Source organism: Leiobunum rupestre, chromosome 3 (assembly GCF_980474605.1).
Source record: "Leiobunum rupestre chromosome 3, qqLeiRupe1.1.hap1, whole genome shotgun sequence".
NCBI lineage: Eukaryota > Metazoa > Arthropoda > Arachnida > Opiliones > Sclerosomatidae > Leiobunum > Leiobunum rupestre.
This window is the reverse complement of record NC_143386.1, coordinates 44,919,417-44,938,557: the sequence shown is the minus strand read 5'-3', so window position 1 is coordinate 44,938,557 and position 19,141 is coordinate 44,919,417. Positions and strand designations below refer to the sequence as shown.

At 34.0% G+C, this 19,141-nt stretch overlaps 1 protein-coding gene across 1 annotated transcript in view; it reads left to right on the top strand.

The window, feature by feature from the left end:
- The first annotated feature begins 2,423 nt into the window (after positions 1-2,423).
- The window catches only part of LOC149951917 (uncharacterized), a 198,638-nt gene continuing 181,920 nt past the window's right edge, over positions 2,424-19,141 (top strand). Inside the window, exon 1 of the mRNA XM_090168372.1 lies at positions 2,424-2,451. The gene's annotated coding sequence lies outside the window, so the exon portion shown is untranslated. The remainder of the gene's footprint in view (positions 2,452-19,141) is intronic.

The following is a 19,141-nucleotide window of genomic DNA, read 5'->3' as shown; positions in this document are numbered from 1 at the left end:
TATTGGTTATTTATTAAACATCTTTATTATTTTAAAAAAGGAGAGCTACTTTTAATGCTACGTATAATTTCCTTAATAATACTTACTTATTAGCATTAATATTATGAGTGTGGTAAGTCGGAAAACTTTCCGTATTTTTCCAAAGAGAAATAAAAAAGTTTTCATTCCATGATTAGTCTAATATTGTTTGCAAATTTAAAAGAAGCGGAATTTTCGCCTCATTTTTTCGAATCTAAAAGTAAAACTAAACCTCTAGACTAGTTTTAACTGATTAACAATGTAACACTATTAATGTTTTGTAGTATGTTTATTGTTATTAGACATTTTATATCGATAAAAAGTTAAAAACATTAAAAACCCTTAAAAAGTAATTTATGTTTCAATTTTTTATTTTTCCATAAAATTAACAACTCTAAATATTATTAATATAGGTATTTAAATAAATCCTATATTTTTATTTCAAGTTGGAAAATAATTTTTAATTTTTATATAAATAGTAAAGTTTTATTTATATTTTTGCATACAAAAAGTAAATTTCCAGGCCCTTGAATTAAATAATTTTCTATCAATTTAATTTTTGCAAATTTCGCATTTCGGAAAAGTCTACTTTCTGTTTTGCCAAAGTAGAGTACATTCCAATAATAACGACGCCTAATACCAAAACTAAATTTCTCACACACAAACCAAATAATAAAAACCCGAAAAGTTTTCTATCAATTTTCAATCTTTAATAATAGGAGATTTCGCAGAGAGCGTGCGTATAAGTCCGATATTACAATAAACACCGCAAATAATATATAAAAAAATCTCAGATAGCTCCGAAAACGCCGTTATAACAAAGCCGAAGAAAACTACCTTTCTATTTTTCTCATTTTCAAACTATTGACGCGTTTTATGTATTATATATCTATATACACGTACAAATAAAATGAGTTTTTTGGGGCTTTCCGTCCCCGAATTAAGCCTAACCTTATGAGAAGAGGGTAGCCCCTTTATACGGTACGCAAACGGCACCCTACCCTCGCCCTTAATTCCAGCTTTATTCCACTATCGACACGGACTATAGGTTTGTGATAGTAATTGCGACTTTTTCTCCCGTCTTCGCTTTTGTGATAAATACGTGATGTTCTCGGTATGTTATTTTTGGGGGCCCCGCGGAAATATCTGCGATTTAACAATGTGTTGGTATTTTGGGGTATGTAAGAAATCAGTCCTTTAGTTCGGCTCGCAAAAGATGTTATTAAAAAAAACCCCGGCAGAATTGGGGAGGAAATATTTATTTATCTGGCTGTACTTTTATTCCGTTTTTCCCTGAAAAAGATGTGTTTGGTTATGATTTTTAGTCATTGAAAAAAAAATGGGATTTTTCAATAAATTGGTGGTAAATTTCGCAAAAATCATTCAATTTAATAAAACAATACTATTTAACTAAAAAAGATTTATTAGATTTGTTAAATTTAAAACTGAAAACCTAATAAATTATAATAATAACTTCAATTTCTGAAAATATTTAAACTTGCCATTTGCTTAAAAATTCCTTAAATTCAATCATTCAATTTATTAAAACAATCTCATTTAAATATTGATTGATTAAATTTGTTAAATTAACAAAACTGAAAACCTATTAAATTATAATAATAACTTCAATTTCTGAAAATATTTAAACTTGCCATTTGCTTAAAAATTCCTTAAATTCAATCATTCAATTTATTAAAACAATCTCATTTAAATTTATGACACTTTTCAGGTTATTTTTATGCTGGTTGTTTTAAATCGGTTTTTTATTAAATATTTTTATTTACCAAAGATAAAATGTTCAATGCTACGTATAATTCATTTAATAAGTTATTGGCATTACAATAATTATTAATATTTATATAAATCTATATTTAGATTTCAAGTTCGACAACAAATTTTAATTTCAACACGTTTTTCTTTATATAAATAGCAAAATTATTTTTTCCACGCGGAAACTGTAATTATTAAGTTAAAAAGCAAATTAACGAAAAAAAAACTATTATAAAGGTAAATTTAAAAAAAGCTCTAACGTTTACAAAACGTAAAAATCTTATTTTAAAAATTAACGCGTGAAGTGTTTGATGTTTTTGGGTATAACCTTGAATTTAGGAAGCTTATTAAAAAGTGTCGTATCATTAACTATATATCTGTCCATATCTTGTTCCTTATTACTGAAAATTAAAGGTAGTAATTATATTTTAAAATTTGGCCGAAAATCGTAAGCAAAACTAATTAAAGGAAAAACGTAACACTACTACTGGCAATTGGCAATGGACAGAGAGTGGAAAAAAAACCGATTGCGAAATATATTTCTTCTACGTATTTAATTATAAACTGTCATAATTACAAGGGGTCCCCTTTAGAAACGCCATAATTAAAGAAATCCCTGTACCGTTAAGTAGAGGGCCGCCAAAAGCCTGTACGGATAAAAAGGTATATAATTTCTATTGAATTTTCGGTTCGGAATCGGCGTGCATGTAGATCTGCCCGCCTTAACTTAACCCGCTAATTAATTCGACACTAGCGGTAGGGTACAGTCTAGGCGTTGAGGCGGTTACTAACCCCCCTCGCTTAAGTGTTATATATAATATATTTTGCGAAGGTCATCCAAAAATTCATTTGCATGATAAATTAACGAAAGGTAATTATTGGTCGTAATTTCTATAGCTAAATATTTAAGTGTAATTAAACGTAATTAAAATCCGGTAATTACCGCGATTCGAGGCGGTAATTTTCCTGCTCGAAGTCACGATATCGCGATTTTTCCAACTAAAAATATGAAGGGAAGTTTTAAAAATATAATCGTTTTAGGTAATTTTTTTAATTGGTTTTTATTATTCTTTTTAAATTATTTTCGCCCTCCTATTTATCATGATACCGGGTTTAATTTACCGTGTACCATATCAATTTATATATTTTTTAAATAATTTACCGGTAGTTTTAAAAGAAATCCAATTTAACGAAACACTAATGGTCGTAACGAATGTCTTAAAATTGTTTACCGTCATTAAAAAAATAAATACTACTTATAAGAAATATATTTTAATTATTTCTTGGCACAGAACCGTGCGGTACGCGGAAATTCTACGAACAATTGTTCAGTTTAATTACGATTAGAAGTTTAAGTAATTAATAAAAGTTGCACCTTAGGAATTTGATAAATGAAATGGGTTTTGAAAAAAGTCGAGCCTTTATGGTAATGTTACGAAATTGAAAGTTTATTGTACAGCCGACTCCGAGGTAGACCATGCTATTGCGGAAAATGACTTGGGAGGGTTTTTGTGTGAAGAGGGCATGCGGGAAACAGAGAAATCTTGTCAAACAGGTCTCATTAAAATCGCGTTTGGTATCCAAAGCTAATTCAATATTTGAGAAACTGTTTTCACGAAAATATTTCCAACATTTTTTTTCGACCTTTTTATCCTTGTTTTGTTGTGGGTGGGATAGTTCAGTTAGGGAAACATTTCTCATTTATGTTTTGTGTAAAGCAGTGTTTTCCAATTAAATTTTAATTTAATATAAATTTTATCCGTAATTTTATATTTCCTTATATGATGAAATATTGTTGACGTCTGCGTAATTATTCCAGGATGTTTTTGTTTGACGTCGTGGTGTTGTAACTTCTCATGAGCTATGACGTCTTGGGTTACGGTTCATTAAATTTGTAGTTAATTATCTCTGCAGTAATTTCCCCACGTTTTTTGTACATTGTCAACTTTATTTATCTTAATATTGTACTTCGTTTCATTGAATTATTAATATAAGTCATGGTTCATTTCTCAAACTGAACTGTAATTAACTTATTATTCTATATTGAATAATAACTCATCAAAAATTTCCTTTATTGTACCTCGTTCCTCACACCTAGCATAAATTATCCCATTTTATTTTACCAAGTGCCTCACATACCGGAACAGAATGAGGCTGAGTTTGATTTTAGACGGATCTTATGGAAAATGCTTAAGGTGAGCCCGAGAGCAAACATAGGTGCCTCATGCTCAACCTTGTAATATCCGGATATTAATGTACCTCACACCTCATACTGAACATTATAATTACCGGACATTAATGCACCTTCTGCCTCATACCAACCTAATAATTACCGGATATTAATGTACCCCACACCTCATACTGAACATTATAATTACCGGATATTAATGTACCACACACCTCATACTGAACATTATAATTACCGGACATTAATGCACCTTCTGCCTCATACCAACCTAATAATTACCGGATATTAATGTACCCCGCACCTCATACTGAACATTATAATTACCGGATATTAATGTACCACACACCTCATACTGAACATTATAATTACCGGACATTAATGCAACTTCTGCCTCATACCAACCTAATAATTACCGGATATTAATGTACCCCACACCTCATACTGAACATTATAATTACCGGACATTAATGCACCTTCTGCCTCATACCAACCTAATAATTACCGGATATTAATGTACCCCACACCTCATACTGAACATTATAATTACCGGACATTAATGCACCTTCTGCCTCATACCAACCTAATAATTACCGGATATTAATGTACCCCACACCTCATACTGAACATTATAATTACCGGATATTAATGTACCCCACACCTCATACTGAACATTATAATTACCGGATATTAATGTACCTCACCCCTCAAACCCAACCTTATAATTACCGGTTATTAATGTACCTCATACTGAACATTATAATTACCGGATATTAATGTACCTCACCCCTCAAACCCAACCTTATAATTACCGGTTATTAATGTACCTCATACTGAACATTATAATTACCGGATATTAATGTACCTCACCCCTCAAACCCAACCTTATAATTACCGGACATTAATTTACGTTGTGCCTCATACTGAACTTCATAATTGCCAGATATTAATGTACCTTGCATTAATTACCAATATGTATTACTTCATAATTAGCACTTATAAAATACATATGTTACATGTATTCTGTCCAACTTCGTAATTACCACGTACGGTTGCACCTCATGCGTACTCAACTTCATTATTACCCTAAAACAATTGTGCCTCATGCTTCAAACAGCTTCTTACAACCAACACGTAAAAAACTTTTATCAAAACTGTCGCTACCCGATTCGCTATCACCTCGAGTATCACCTCCCCCTCAGGGTCGTTCCATTCATTAATAAAATCAAGGTTAATAATTCCGTTTAATTAAAAAAAGGCCAATATAAAAACTTCATTACGAATTTGACGAAAAAAAATCAATCCTATAAAAACCATTGTATCCTTATGTTAAAATAAAAGCTAGACCAAGCGCGTCTCAGACCTTATGGCCTGCTGGGGTCGGGGGATGTTTTTTCTCATCCATTCCAGCTTGCCTTAAGCCTAGTAAGTACGTTCAAAGGCATACAGAGGGGCTCTGGTTATAGGTCAAACCAGAGAAACACGGCTTTCGGTATATCCCCTCGTACAAAGCAAATGAGTTGCGGAGGATTTTGGATGTAAGGCCATAATTAACGATACCGTCCCCAAAACCACAGATTAATTACCAGCGCGGAAGCCCCCCCTTCGGCTTTCCGCTTTAGCGCCTCAGGGGATGAACCGGACTTATCCAGTTCCATTTGTCAGTGCACCGTAAGGTTACCATTAATGAGATTGCCCGTCTATTAATCTCCCGTTGAGAAACTATAGCCCGCGACCGTCCTCCTTACTGACAACCTACCACCGTCTTATCGGCTAGAACAAAAAACACACATCCACGGTTGTAAGCGACTTCTTAGTAGAGCTACCTTACTACCTCTAGAAGGAGGAGATTTTAACCGTTACCGGGTCCCACCTTGGGCGTGTTGTTTATCCATGTAGTATGAAAAAAGACCCCCAATTTTTTTTCTATGAATTGGAAATAAGATTAATTACTCCGATGCTATGCTTATCTTTTTCTTTGGTGGTTTTCTTATCATTTTGGCTTTGGGCGGTGTGGCGTTCTTTTAGCTTTATACTCTTTTGGCGCTATCTAGCGGGATTTCGCGGCGGCTTCTGCTCCGATATGGAGGATTAAGCTCGCGTTGGATTTAATTGGTTTTATCTATGAGACTTTGGAGCCATTTTTTATCTGTGGGGGTTGGTTTGTTTTTTTCTGGTCGGTGTTCTGGTGGGTTTGTTTCTTTGGTTTTTCGCCGGCCTAATTAGTAGTGACGTGTTTTGGTTATTGCCTCGGGTTCTGCTTGTTTTTGTGGTGCTGAAAGATGGCGTTTTTTCTATATTGGTTATGAGCTCCTTGAGGGTTGGTAAACTTGACATGTTATTTTGGCTGATGATCACGTACCACGTTTTTCATCGATTACCACTGTTCTTTGAGGTGAGCTATATTTTCCTAAGGTGATTGGTAAGAAATTGTCACATTTTAAGAACGTGGTTCTTTGGTAAAAATGGTCACATTTTAAGAACGTGGTTCTTTGGTAAAAATTGTCACATTTTAAGAACGTGGTTATTTGTTAAAAATTGTCTTATTTTATGAACGTGGTTCTTTAGTAAAAATTGTCACAATTTAAGAACGTGGCTCTTTGGAAAAATTGTCACATTTTAAGAACGTGGTTATTTGTTAAAAATGGTCTTATTTTATGAACGTGGTTCTTTAGTAAAAATTGTCACAATTTAAGAACGTGGTTCTTTGGTAAAAATTGTCACATTTTATGAACGTGGTTCTTTGGTAAAAATTGTCACAATTTAAGAACGTGGTTCTTTGGTAAAAACGGTCACATTTTATGAACGTGGTTCTTTGGTAAAAATTGTCACATTTTATGAACGTGGTTCTTTGGTAAAAAATTGTCACAATTTAAGAACGTGATTTTTTGGTAAAAATGGTCATCGTTGTTAAAGATAGATATTTTTATCTCATGTTATAGGTAAAAATAGGCACATTGTTTCAGCTGGGTTGGTAAAGTTATCCATATTTTCTCGAATAAGCTTGTAAAATTAACCACCATCGTCTTTGGTGTTTGGAAAAATTACCCATTAAAATTAGCAACTGTGTTTTCTGTCTACATTTTTCTCCGGTGTTTGGTAAAATTAACACTTTTTCTATGGCGTTTTTAAGGATGTGTTAGTAAAATAAACGCGTTTTTTAGGGTGTTTTGGTAAAATTTTCACATTTTCTCAGGTAGGCTAATAAAATTAACACATTTTCTCAGGTAGGCTTAAAAAATTAACACATTTTCTCAGGTAGGCTAATAAAATTAACACATTCATCTCCTGTGATTGGTAAAATAAACCACATAATTTCTATCAGTTATCTAAACATTTTTAGTGTGGTAACATATCCACCGAGTTATCAAGATTGTTCGACTGTTTCCCTTAAAATTGGTTATTTTTTTTAGAATTCACTAAGAAATATTGAGAATATATAGAAAAAAATGAATAAAAAACTTAAATACTTCTCGATGTAAAGAAATGTATAGCGTAACTATAGTTAAAAAATTTAAGAATCCTGGAGAAAAAAATGGCTCTGACCGTGCAGCGTCAAACTGGCGCCTTGTTCATAGCTGGAGAGTACTTATTAGTAGCTCGTCTGTTGCGTGGCACTTTTCACGCAACTGTTGTCCAGCCTTTGCCGTACCAAAAACGGGTAATTGCCCAGCAATCGAGATCTTCTCGGGATTCCAATTTCAAATATTTCGCGCTTTTTTCTGCTTTCAAACGTAACGTGAAAAAATCCTAAAAAAAGTTTCGTATGATAATAATAGCGTGCTTGTACCGTCGTGGCAATTTTTACGCTTCCACCGACTGTAATATTACTTGATCCGCATTGTGCGCCATCTCGCCTTATTATTTGCCATAATTGGTCTAATTGGGGGTCCGCCGTTGCTACCGGATTTAACTGTGATTGATAGCGAAACGAGTCACATTTAAAAGTTGGCGATAAAATTATTTTATAGAAAATTATTTCAAATTTTTGCAGAGGCTTACGTACTAAGGATTGTCAGAAATGTACAAGTTTGGATGTCTGCAAATAGTGACAGAGTGCCGCGGAAATGTATGATTTATTATTGAAATCACTAATCACACTTTTAAAAAAATTACTCGCGTTTTTTAAGGAAGGGGTTGTTGTACAAAATTTACTCCCTGGAATCTTGCATCTACGCGAAATTAGAAGTCGTTACTGTCTAGTTAACAATTTGACGTGCATCTAACACTAACAGAAGTTAGACTGTAGGCTTGAGTTGATATGTTCCCACTAAACCGTTGATGTGAACGCCTTATCACGGCTCAGAAAGTAGCACGTTTATTACTCCGTCTAACGATGTAAAATGTTATAATTTCACTGACTAATGATACTACATTTTACTAATGAAAAATTAGTTAACAAAGGTACATTGTTTCAAACGTTAGCAGGATAAGAAGATGAATTTAAATTTTATCACTCTTTGCAATGCAGTCCATAGCCGTGGTTCCTTTTAAGTTAACATTTCGTATATATTATTCTCCACCACCTTCCCCCTATTTGGCTTTCCGTTGCTACGCTACGCGTTTTGAAATTTTTAATGTTTAGGCTTAGTTTCTCTTTTCGGTGTAATTGCCCGATTTCAAAATTTCATTTTTGCGCGGGACAGTACCTTTATATTGTAGGGTTATTTGCCCCGCTTTCATACCCTAACATGGCGGCGTATACTCACGTGCAAAATGAATTTTAAGATCACCCAATTGACGGATTTTCAAATGACGTTTTAGCGCCCGACACTACCGGTACATGTCTTGGTCACACAGCCTTCTTTGCGTGCTTTTTTGACCATAACATGTAGAGGAATTTTCACGCGCAAAATGAATTTCAAAATCCGTCAATAGTCGCGAGTCAGATTTCCAGCACGGTACTGATGAGTCCGAAATTCGACGAAACCGGTCTATCGTTGGAATTTCTTACTATTTTAAGTAGTTTTATTTAGTTTTTCACTCGACGATCTATTTGGTCCGAGTTTCGCGTCTTTTTGTTCGCTCGAAGACCTATCGGTAGGAGCTATTTGTGAGTTTTAAAATTATTTCAAAATTTTTTAGGGTTTAGCTTTTTTATCCTTTTTCATTGTGGACTATTCTACTTATTCGCGTATTTTATCTTGCCTTGCAATGAAGTCCATAGAAGGTTCTTATTAGCTTAAGAAGATGAAAACTTCTGGTGCTACGGAATCAACCACGTGCCTTGAAATATGTCAAAATCATGACTGATAAAGTTTGAACTAAGACGGAAAATTTTTAAGTAACGACATTGCACGATTTTGCAAATGAACCAACTTTCTTAAAGCTATAGATAAGGGTAAAGTATGCTGTGATAGTTATTCTATAAAACGACCAATGACCTGAAGCTTTTAGAGACTTCAAAACCAGCAAATGACCGGTAAGGGTTAACAAGTCATCTGATCAACAACTTGACGGTACAATAAAAGCTAAAAGAATAGGGTAAAGTGTGCGTTTTGAAAATTGAAACTTACAAAGTTTTCCGTAAAATAACGTACCAACGGCCAACTCCGCGAGCCGAGAGCTTATCGCGGACACGCTGGTAAAATTGGCCATTTACCTGTTTCCAATGGCGAATCGAAAGTGGTCAATATTTCGGTATTAACTTGACGCTACAGCGGAAGTCGCGTGGAAGGGTAAAGTGTGCTCCATTTTAGGCGGAAGATTGACGGAGCTCTAGCTTTCGGGCACAGCAGCGTACCACTGACACATTATTTACTCAAATGGTGAACGGGACTTTTGGGCTACGTGTTGTGAATTTAATTCGGACAGGTTTTTTCGATATTTCCTCCACTCTCTCTCTCTCTCACTCTGGCTTTTGGCTGATCTTGAACGACCCTTTCCTCAGGCCTCTCCTCTCTGGTACGCCATCTCTCGCGTTTGGGGGGTTTTTCGTGTGATGGTTTAAGATCGTTGATTTAGTTGCTATCGTGGTACGAGATCGGAGACACCGATACTTTGCGGTTATGAAATTGATGTTTTTTTCGTTGGCCTATCAAAATGTTTTGGCGTACCGCCCGTCAAATGACAGATATATTGTCAAATTTCGTCGTGTGGGATGTAGAAAATATTGCTCGATAATTTAATATTGTAAATATTATGCAATAGATATACTAAGTGCTATTTACCTAAAATTACAGAATTCTTGGGAATATTTCAATATTGTAATTTAAAACAATGTTATATAATGCATTTATTGTTAAAGTTGATCCATAGATGTTTGTTGACGAACAAGACAGTGGCTACAGAATTTTGACCATATTGGCTGTACCGGTAAATGTTTTTTCAAATCTTTAGTTCAAATTTAAAGGCATTATCAATATAAAGTGGATCACAATTAATTTCTCATTTTTGCTGCCAGGATTAACAATAGCTTGGTGTAACTGTTGCTAGTTACGTTAAAAACATATTCGATTTCGAATATTCTCTCTTTTAATATAAATTCAATCGTGACCTCACGTTTTGGCTACGCTGTCAACTAAACGTTAATTATTACACTTGCAGAACGTTAATGCACTTAAGGTTCGTGCATTATTTATTTTAAAAAAATCTCATATTTGAGTTCTTGTCAAATTATCATTTTGCGGATAAAATTGAAAACCTTAAAATTGACTTCTTGTCAAATTAACAATTTTGGGAATAAAATTAAAAACCTCAAAATTGACTTCTTGTCAAATTACCAATTTTGGGAGTAAATTTATTTGTAAAAAACCAAATGCCAGCCATGTTGTTACAATCTCGTTGTCATCTGCTACTATGGTCTTATTATCGTCTGCTACTGCGGAATAAATACTTGAGCATCAACAAGTTACGTCAGCGATAGAAAAACAACATTTGAAACTAAAATACTAATATCTATTTCAAACCACGCCCTCCATAACTTCGTTTATTTTTAACAACGTAAGTTATACTTTATGGAAGGCGGGACTGACGCGTTACAAATACGCGATGAACGCCTAGCTTCCCTCTAAATAAATCTGGTGCTTATTTTCGGGAGAAAATTTCACTAATTGACAATCCCAATGGATAAACGAATCAGACAAATACAGAAACGCGTTGTAGGCCTACTTAAAGTAAAGAGAGCTATGAAGGGGGGCGGCTATGATGGAGGGGGGGGGGTGAAGAAGCCCCGTAAAAAACCCCGAGATATTTAAGACTAAACACGCGGATAGGGAGTGGAAAAAATACTTAATTTCCAACGTCAACTTATCTCGATAGCGTCAATAACGAAGAAACGTTTCTAATGAGGTATTGCTGGAGAAGACGTTGCTCCCTTCTTTGGCGCGTGGATCGGGGTTAAGGTGGCGCGGCGAGCGTTAAGTTGGCGAAAGTTGTTGGGGCTGCACGTCGATAGGGAGAGGCGGAACCCGCTGAAGCGCCCCCTGGCTACGAAGGCCTCGTTCACGCGCGCCAATTTATATATCCTAATTTATAGAGGGGGGAGGGTAGGCCACGTGACGGTGGAGGGGGTCCCAAAGTAGGGGCCAAATAAGAGACAGTCTTTTCATTGATTTAAAGTCTTTCTCGAAGAAATTAATGGCACTGACTTTTTAAGGAGCTTCGCGTTATTTCTTTTTCCTACTTCGACGAAAAAGACCCATCCCAAATTTGCAGTCTCTTCATTGTTCCGGGTAAGGACTACAGCACCCCCTATCTCGAGTAATTGGCGAGATTTACAACGAGGGCGCTAGCTACGTACATTTATTGTAGTTTTGCTTATCTATACGTATGGTTTCCGTTTTTAGGGATAAATTGTTCCTAGTTCTAGTTGCTTTATTGAAGAATAGTTAATTTTTTTACAATTTGATATTGAAAAATGATTAATATAAGCAAGAAATATTTGCATATTTTCATGATTTTGGTTTATGATAAATGATAAGCTTTTGGGTTTTTTAATTAAAAAAATCCTTGTGGTTATACCATAATTAACAAAAGTTATTAATTTCTAACAAGAAATATTTATATATTTTCATGTTTTCAGTTTATGATAAATGATAAGCTTTTGGGTTTTGGAATTAAAAAAATCCTTGTGGTTATATCATAATTAACAAAAATTATTAATTTTTAACAAGAAGTATTTGTATATTATCATGATTTCGGTTTATAATAATTGATAAGCTTATGGGGTTTGGAATAAAAAAATCTTTATGGTTATACCATAACTAACAAAAATTATCAATGTTAACTAGAAATATTGGTATATTTTAATAATTTCGATTTATGATAATTGATAAGCTTGGGCGTTTTGGAATAAAACCAATCCTTATGGTTATACCGTTATTAACCAAAATTATTAATTTCTAACAAGAAATATTTATATATTTTCATGTTTTCAGTTTATGATAAATGATAAGCTTTTGGGTTTGGAATTTAAAAAAATCCTTGTGGTTATACCATAATTAACAAAAAATATTAATATTAACAAGAAATATTTGTATATTTTCATGATTTCAGTTTATGATGATTGATAAGCTTGTGGGTTTTGGAGAAACCAAATCCTTATGGTTATACCATAACTAAAAAAAATGATCAATATTAACCAGAAATATTTGTATATTTTAATTATTTCGATTTATGATAATTGATAAGCTTGGGGGTTTTGGAATAAAACCAATCCTTATGGTTATACCGTTATTAACCAAAATTATTAATATTAACAAGAAATATTTGTATATTTCCCGGATTTCGGTTTAAGTTTAGCTGGTGGGTTTTTGGATTAAAAACTTATTGTGGTTATACCGTAAGAAACATAATATTAATTATAAATATGACTCTGTCTATGGTTTTATAATGCTCAAACGTAGTAGTATACTATCGTTCTTGGGCATATTTAGAATTTTAGAAACTACGGTGCTGAACTTAACCTTGATTGTGCAATAAATCTGAAAATCGGTGATAATTGTTTGCTAATAGTCATACTTTTTTATTATGTAACTTATGAATATACTTAATTAAAGTTAAGTAATATATTGGTCTCGATCAAAAAACCTTTATGACAAATTGGTTTTTTACTTAAAAAACTTTATGAAATCATAAATGGAAATTTACACATTTTTATGCACGGTTTCATTGTGTTGACCCAAAATTTGTATGCTCCAGATGATTTCACGAAACTTTTAAAGTACATTTTTATTATTTTAATCAAAAGCTATTAAAACTACTTAAAAGTCATAACATCGACATCGTCTCGTAATGCAAACAAAACTATTCGAGCAAACTCTGCAAAATAAAAGTAATTTTATTAATTTCATACTTGGTAGAAGTTGGTTAAAGAAAATACTGTTCTCGCCCTCATCGTAAAAATAAAATAAAATTTGCAATTTCTGATTACGTATTACACGGTTCAAGTAACGCAAATGAAATGTACTTTTATTAGTTTTTGCCCTCACCCCCCTTTTTAAAATGTATTAACATTTAAACAGAGTGGTGGTAAAATACAGAACATTATTTTCTCTTCAGGCGTTTTGTTTAACTTGGGAACCATTTTTTTTATTAATTATCGTAGTTTCAGTACGAACCAGTTTTCCAGTCGGATTTATCAACGAAAGAGTTACATTAATTGCTGTAATTACAACCGCTAGATAATATTTTTTTAGCCCTCACGGTTCCCATAATTTGAAGATGTCATAAAAAATATAGATCGGAAAATTTTAATAGTATTTCGTAGAGCGTAACAATTAAATAATATATATATGGCGTGATGGACCCCAAAAATTCAAGACCGGGTTTCGACTCCACCACGTAGATAAAGACCGGGTTTCGACTCCATGGCCTAGGCCAAGCACGGGTTTCGTCTCCACTAGTGCTCGGATTTCGATTAATTTTTATCCACGAATAAAATAAGCTCTGCTATATTTAAATAATATTTATTTAAATAACCAAAAGTTGAATAAAAATTGAAAAATGTTTAAATAATCGAAAGTGAATAAGCCTATTATTTAAATAAAACAAACAATTATTTAAATAAATGCCACTTTTATTCAAAAAAATGCTTGGTTGCGTAAAAAACATAATTAAATAAGTTAAAATTATATTCTATTTACCAACGTTTTTTAAATAAATCGGAAAATTTGTGGATAATGAATAAACAAATCCGAGCACTAGTCTCCACTACGTAGTTAAAGGCCTAGGATTTCTTCTGCCTGTTTTCCTTTAAGTTCTCTTCCCGCCGCACAAATATCCTGGTGGTAGGCTAACCGCAGAACACGTTGGCCTACCACCAGGATATTTGTGCGGCGGGAAGATAACTTAAAGGAAAACAGGCAGAAGAAATCCTAGGCCTTTAAAGACCGGGTTTCGTCTCCATGCCCTAGACCAAGCCCGGGTTTCTACCCCACAACGTAGTCAAAGACCGGGTTTCGACTTCATGGCCTAGACCAAGCCCGGGTTTCTACTCCACAACGTAGTCAAAGACCGGGTTTCGTCTCCATGCCCTAGACCAAGACCGGATCTCGATTCCACAACGTAGTCAAAGACCGGGCCTCGACTCCACAACCTAGTCAAAGATATTCTTAAGATTAGAACCGATATATTGGTCTTTAGAAGCGGCGACATTTCGAACAAAATAAGCTTCTAATCACATTTATCCCTATAATTAAAAACGAGTACCATACTCGAAGCGTATGCAATTAAATCAATATGTCATGAGACGTCACGACACGTATGTTATTTCCAATGCGGGTATTATAGGTGTTTTTTTTTTCTTCTATCGAGGGAGAATTTGCCGCCAGGGGTCCCCTCACTGTTATTAACGGTAGGGTTTTTAAGGGGGGAGTTATTAGTCATGAAAAGTCAATCGTCGAGAGCGCTCTCTCCCGGACAACGTAACAATTAAATGCTCTGCTAAAATGTGTTTTCTTTACGTAGATAAAAAAAAGTGTTCACGAACCTATTTAAGATTGTAGAGCTGCTCTTCAAAAATGCCAGGGGAATTAATACGGCGCTTGGTTTTAATTCCTACCCGCTTAATTCCCCTCCAATTCCCTCCGTTAAAGACTTGTTCGCATAGTTTTCCTACGTTCTTTTGGGTGTTTTTGAAACTTACCTAAGAATGATATTACTTGAAGCTTACCTGATTATGATATTACTTGAAGCTTACCTGATTATGATATAATTTGAAACTTACCTGATTATGATATTATTTGCAACTTACCTGATTATGATATAATTATAAAATAACCTGAGGATGATATTATTTGAAACTTACCTGATTATGATATTATTTGAAACTTACCTGAAGATGATATTATTAGAAACTAACCTGAGGATGATATTATTTGAAACTTACCTGATTATGATATTATTTTAAACTTACCTGAAGATGATATTATTAGAAACTAACCTGATTATGATATTATTTGAAACTTACCTGATTATGATATTATTTGAAGCTTACCTGATTATGATATAATTAGAAACTAACCTGAGGATTATTTGAAACTTACCTGAAGTTAATATTTTCTAGCTTACCTGAGGTTGGTATTTTTGAAACTTACCCTATTATGTCATTTCTTAAACTTACTCGAGGATGATATTTTTTTAACTTACTTAAGAATGATATTTTTTAAACTTACTCGAGGATAATATTTTTGAAACTTACCGGAAGTTGTTATTTTTGAAACTTACCCGAAGTTGTTAGTTTTGAAACTTACCCGAAGTTGTTATTTTTGAAACTTACCCGAAGTTGTTATTTTTGAAAGCTACCCGAAGTTGTTATTTTTGAAACTTACTTGAAGTTGATATTTCCTAACCTACCCAAGGATGATATTTTTTAACCTTACCCAAAGATGATATTATTTGAAACTTATCCAATGATGATTTTTTAAAAACTTACCATCAGTGGCATGGTTTTTTATAACTTGCCATCAGTAGCATTGTTTTTGTAAAATTACTATCAGTGGTGGAATTTTTGGAAACTCAACCGTGGTAGTATTTTATGAATCTTAGCTAGAGGTCGGAGACGGTTAATCATTATCCATGATTAAATTGATTTTTTTCGGAAAAAAATTTAAACAAAGAAATTTACTGGTTAATATTTCGGAAAATGATTAAAAAACATGTATTATTCGTAAAATTTGGGCTTTTTATCGTCGTTTTTCCGTTTAATTTTACAAATTTATCAAAAAATTAATCGGATAATACAGAAATATTAATTACTTGATCAAAACGTTTTACGAATAATTTTGAGAGCTTTTCTATTGAATAAAAGTTAACCATCCCCGACCTCTAATCTTAGCAGTGGAAGTGTAACTTTGAAACTTACCTTGGAAATGGTTTTTGAAATTTCGTTAAGGTACATTTCTGAAAGTTCACCATATTTCCATTTGCAAATTTATCTAAATATTAACACGGCGTTAGGCCAATTTAGTTTGTTGCCAAATCTTTAAACAAAACCTTCAATTTGAAGAAAATAATCATGCACATACGGGTAGTCGAGTCCGAGACAAACGGCACTCCTTTAAAAGGAAATTAAAATATTGTTACGTACCGGAACTGCTTTGAATCGCTCCGCGGCGACATAAAACAGAAAGCGGGTCCTTTGGTATCTGGTCCTTGACCCAGATCTCGGCCGACAATTCCGTTCAATCAAGACAACAAGGAGATTCTTTTAATTACTTTGTTGGATGCGAACAGGCGATTTTTTTTAATCTTTTCCGTCAATTCCTTTTAAATACTTGCTCTGAGCTTCATTATCTTTGTAATTACAAGCGTTTCCGAAAATGAACCATCCCCACCACCTCCTACCTTTTATTTTTTGGTCGTTTTTTTTTTGGTACTCACCCCCCCCCCCCCCCGTTTGGTCGTGTATAAAAAATGTAATTAACGCTCTCAAGGTGAATTTCTACCCGCTTTTACCTAGACCGAAAAAAGCTTTCTTGATTACTGGCTGCGCATACTCTTAAAATGAGCGCCCGATTTTAGTCCTACTACCATCCTTGTTTTCCAATTTCGGGGTAGCTTATGATTTTGGGAGGTCCGTTGTAGTAGTTGTAGTAGGTCCGAGTTTCTGATGTCAAATTGGGATATTGACAACTAACAGTTAATTTCTTGGCAATACGTAGTTTGTACAGACTACTAAATTGTTATTTTTATATTATCCGATGAAGCGAAATTGGTAAATATGTAGTTGTAATAATCTTAAAATAAAACATCCGCGATCTTCCTACCATAGGATTTGCATAAAAATTTTCGATCAAAATTAAGTAATTTAAAGGCCTAGGTTTTCTTCTGCCTGTCCCCCTTTAAATTAGGCCAACATGTTCAGTGGTTGGCCTACCACCAGGGTATTTGTGCTCCACTAAGTTAATTTAAAGGGGGACAGGCAGAAAAAAACCTAGGCCTTTAAAGAAATCTCCAATTTGTGGTACCTTTTGAAAAACGTATAACTATATATTTATGAAAATATATTTTTCTTTTATTTTTAATATTTGAAATATGATATATATCTAAAATATGAATACAATTGTCGAGTTATTCCTATTTAAAAAAATTAAAGTAGTATGAATTTGCGAAATATTTCACGAAATTTCAAATTTCTGAAAAAATAATTTGGTGACGGGACCAGTGGCGTACTCCTGTAATCCCAAGCGTCTGGGAGGCAGAGTTTGTGGATGGCCTTGTGAGGACGACCACCCCCAATCCTCAAAAAGGTGGTTGTCATACTTCCGCCACGGGTGTCCCATCCCTATCCCCAAGTAACACCCCGTTGGCGTGGCCGTAACATATATAATAATAATAATAATAATCAGCTAGGCTAATACCCAAAGCACCACCTTAGGCCTAAGTCATTAAGCGACTTTTAAAGCCATTAATTCAGGTGGCCGGGTTACAACGCGTAATAGGCTAGCAACTTTGATCGAAATAGCAATAATAAAATCATGTTATAATTAAAAAGTAAAAAAAAAATAAAAACCATTTCAAGGCGCATCAGCAAATCATGTAAAATTGGCCATCTTGTCAGGGCATGGTCCTGCACGCCGGCAGTCTATTCGGTGTATTTAAGTATAATTTGTGTATAGCATTTTGACGTGTCTAATTAGACTGACCTTGACGCGGCGAGGTAGTACTCTGGCGTATGGATGTACTTTTTAAAAAGGGGGAGGCTAATTCGTCGAATTCGTGTTGTACCTCTCCCCCCCCTTTAATTAAAGGACCAGGTGGCGCCACCGAGTGGAACACAAAAGGACGGCCAAAATAAAAGAATGACACAAAGATTTTCGGAACTCTACAAATACCCTCGTCTTGCTCTCGCTCCACGCTGACTTTTCGCCATTCTTCGGTCTGCTCTCACTTATTAGACACACAAGTTCGGTGGGATTCAATGTGGCGTAACTAAAACATGATTCTCCCTCCCCATTTTATCGACCCCCCCATTCTACATCATTCATTATTTAACTTTCCTACACTTGTTTTTTGCCACTATCGTTTGTTTTGTGGATTTTTAGGCTTACAAAAAGTTTAATGTTCGTCTGGTTTTTGGCCAATTGTTAGCGCGTTCCAGTATCCGGGTTCGAACATTTAGAATTATGCTTTTAATTCGCCATGGAAATCGGGGCTGTTAGATTTCGTATTTAGTCTTGATTGCGCGCTTTTTATTTAATATTCTTCGCGAGTATCCACTGAGCTTCAAAGATTCGATCACGCTTCAACCCAGATTGGTTTTTGGGAATGAAACCGAACTGATGAAAATGAAATCACGCACGTGGACGGTACTAACTTCGCAATAATAATTATAATTATAATAATATTTAACGTAACTAAGCTGTTTCTTGATATGGACGTTATATTTTGAGCTATTAAGGTATTGAAATGCAGTTACTATGAAGTTTTATTAAGATTTTAAATCTTTAAGGTGGAATTTTCAAAAAATTTGATTTTTCAAATTGAAGGTGGAATTTTCATAAAATTTGATTTTTTAAATTTAAGGTGGAATTTTCATAAAATTTGATTTTTCAAATTTAAGGTGGATTATCATAAAATATGATATTTCAAATTTAAGGTGGATTATCATAAAATATGACATTTCAAATTTAAGGTAGAATATCATAAAATATGACATTTCAAATTTAAGGTAGAATATCATAAAATATGACATTTCAAATTTAAGGTGGAATATCATAAAGTATG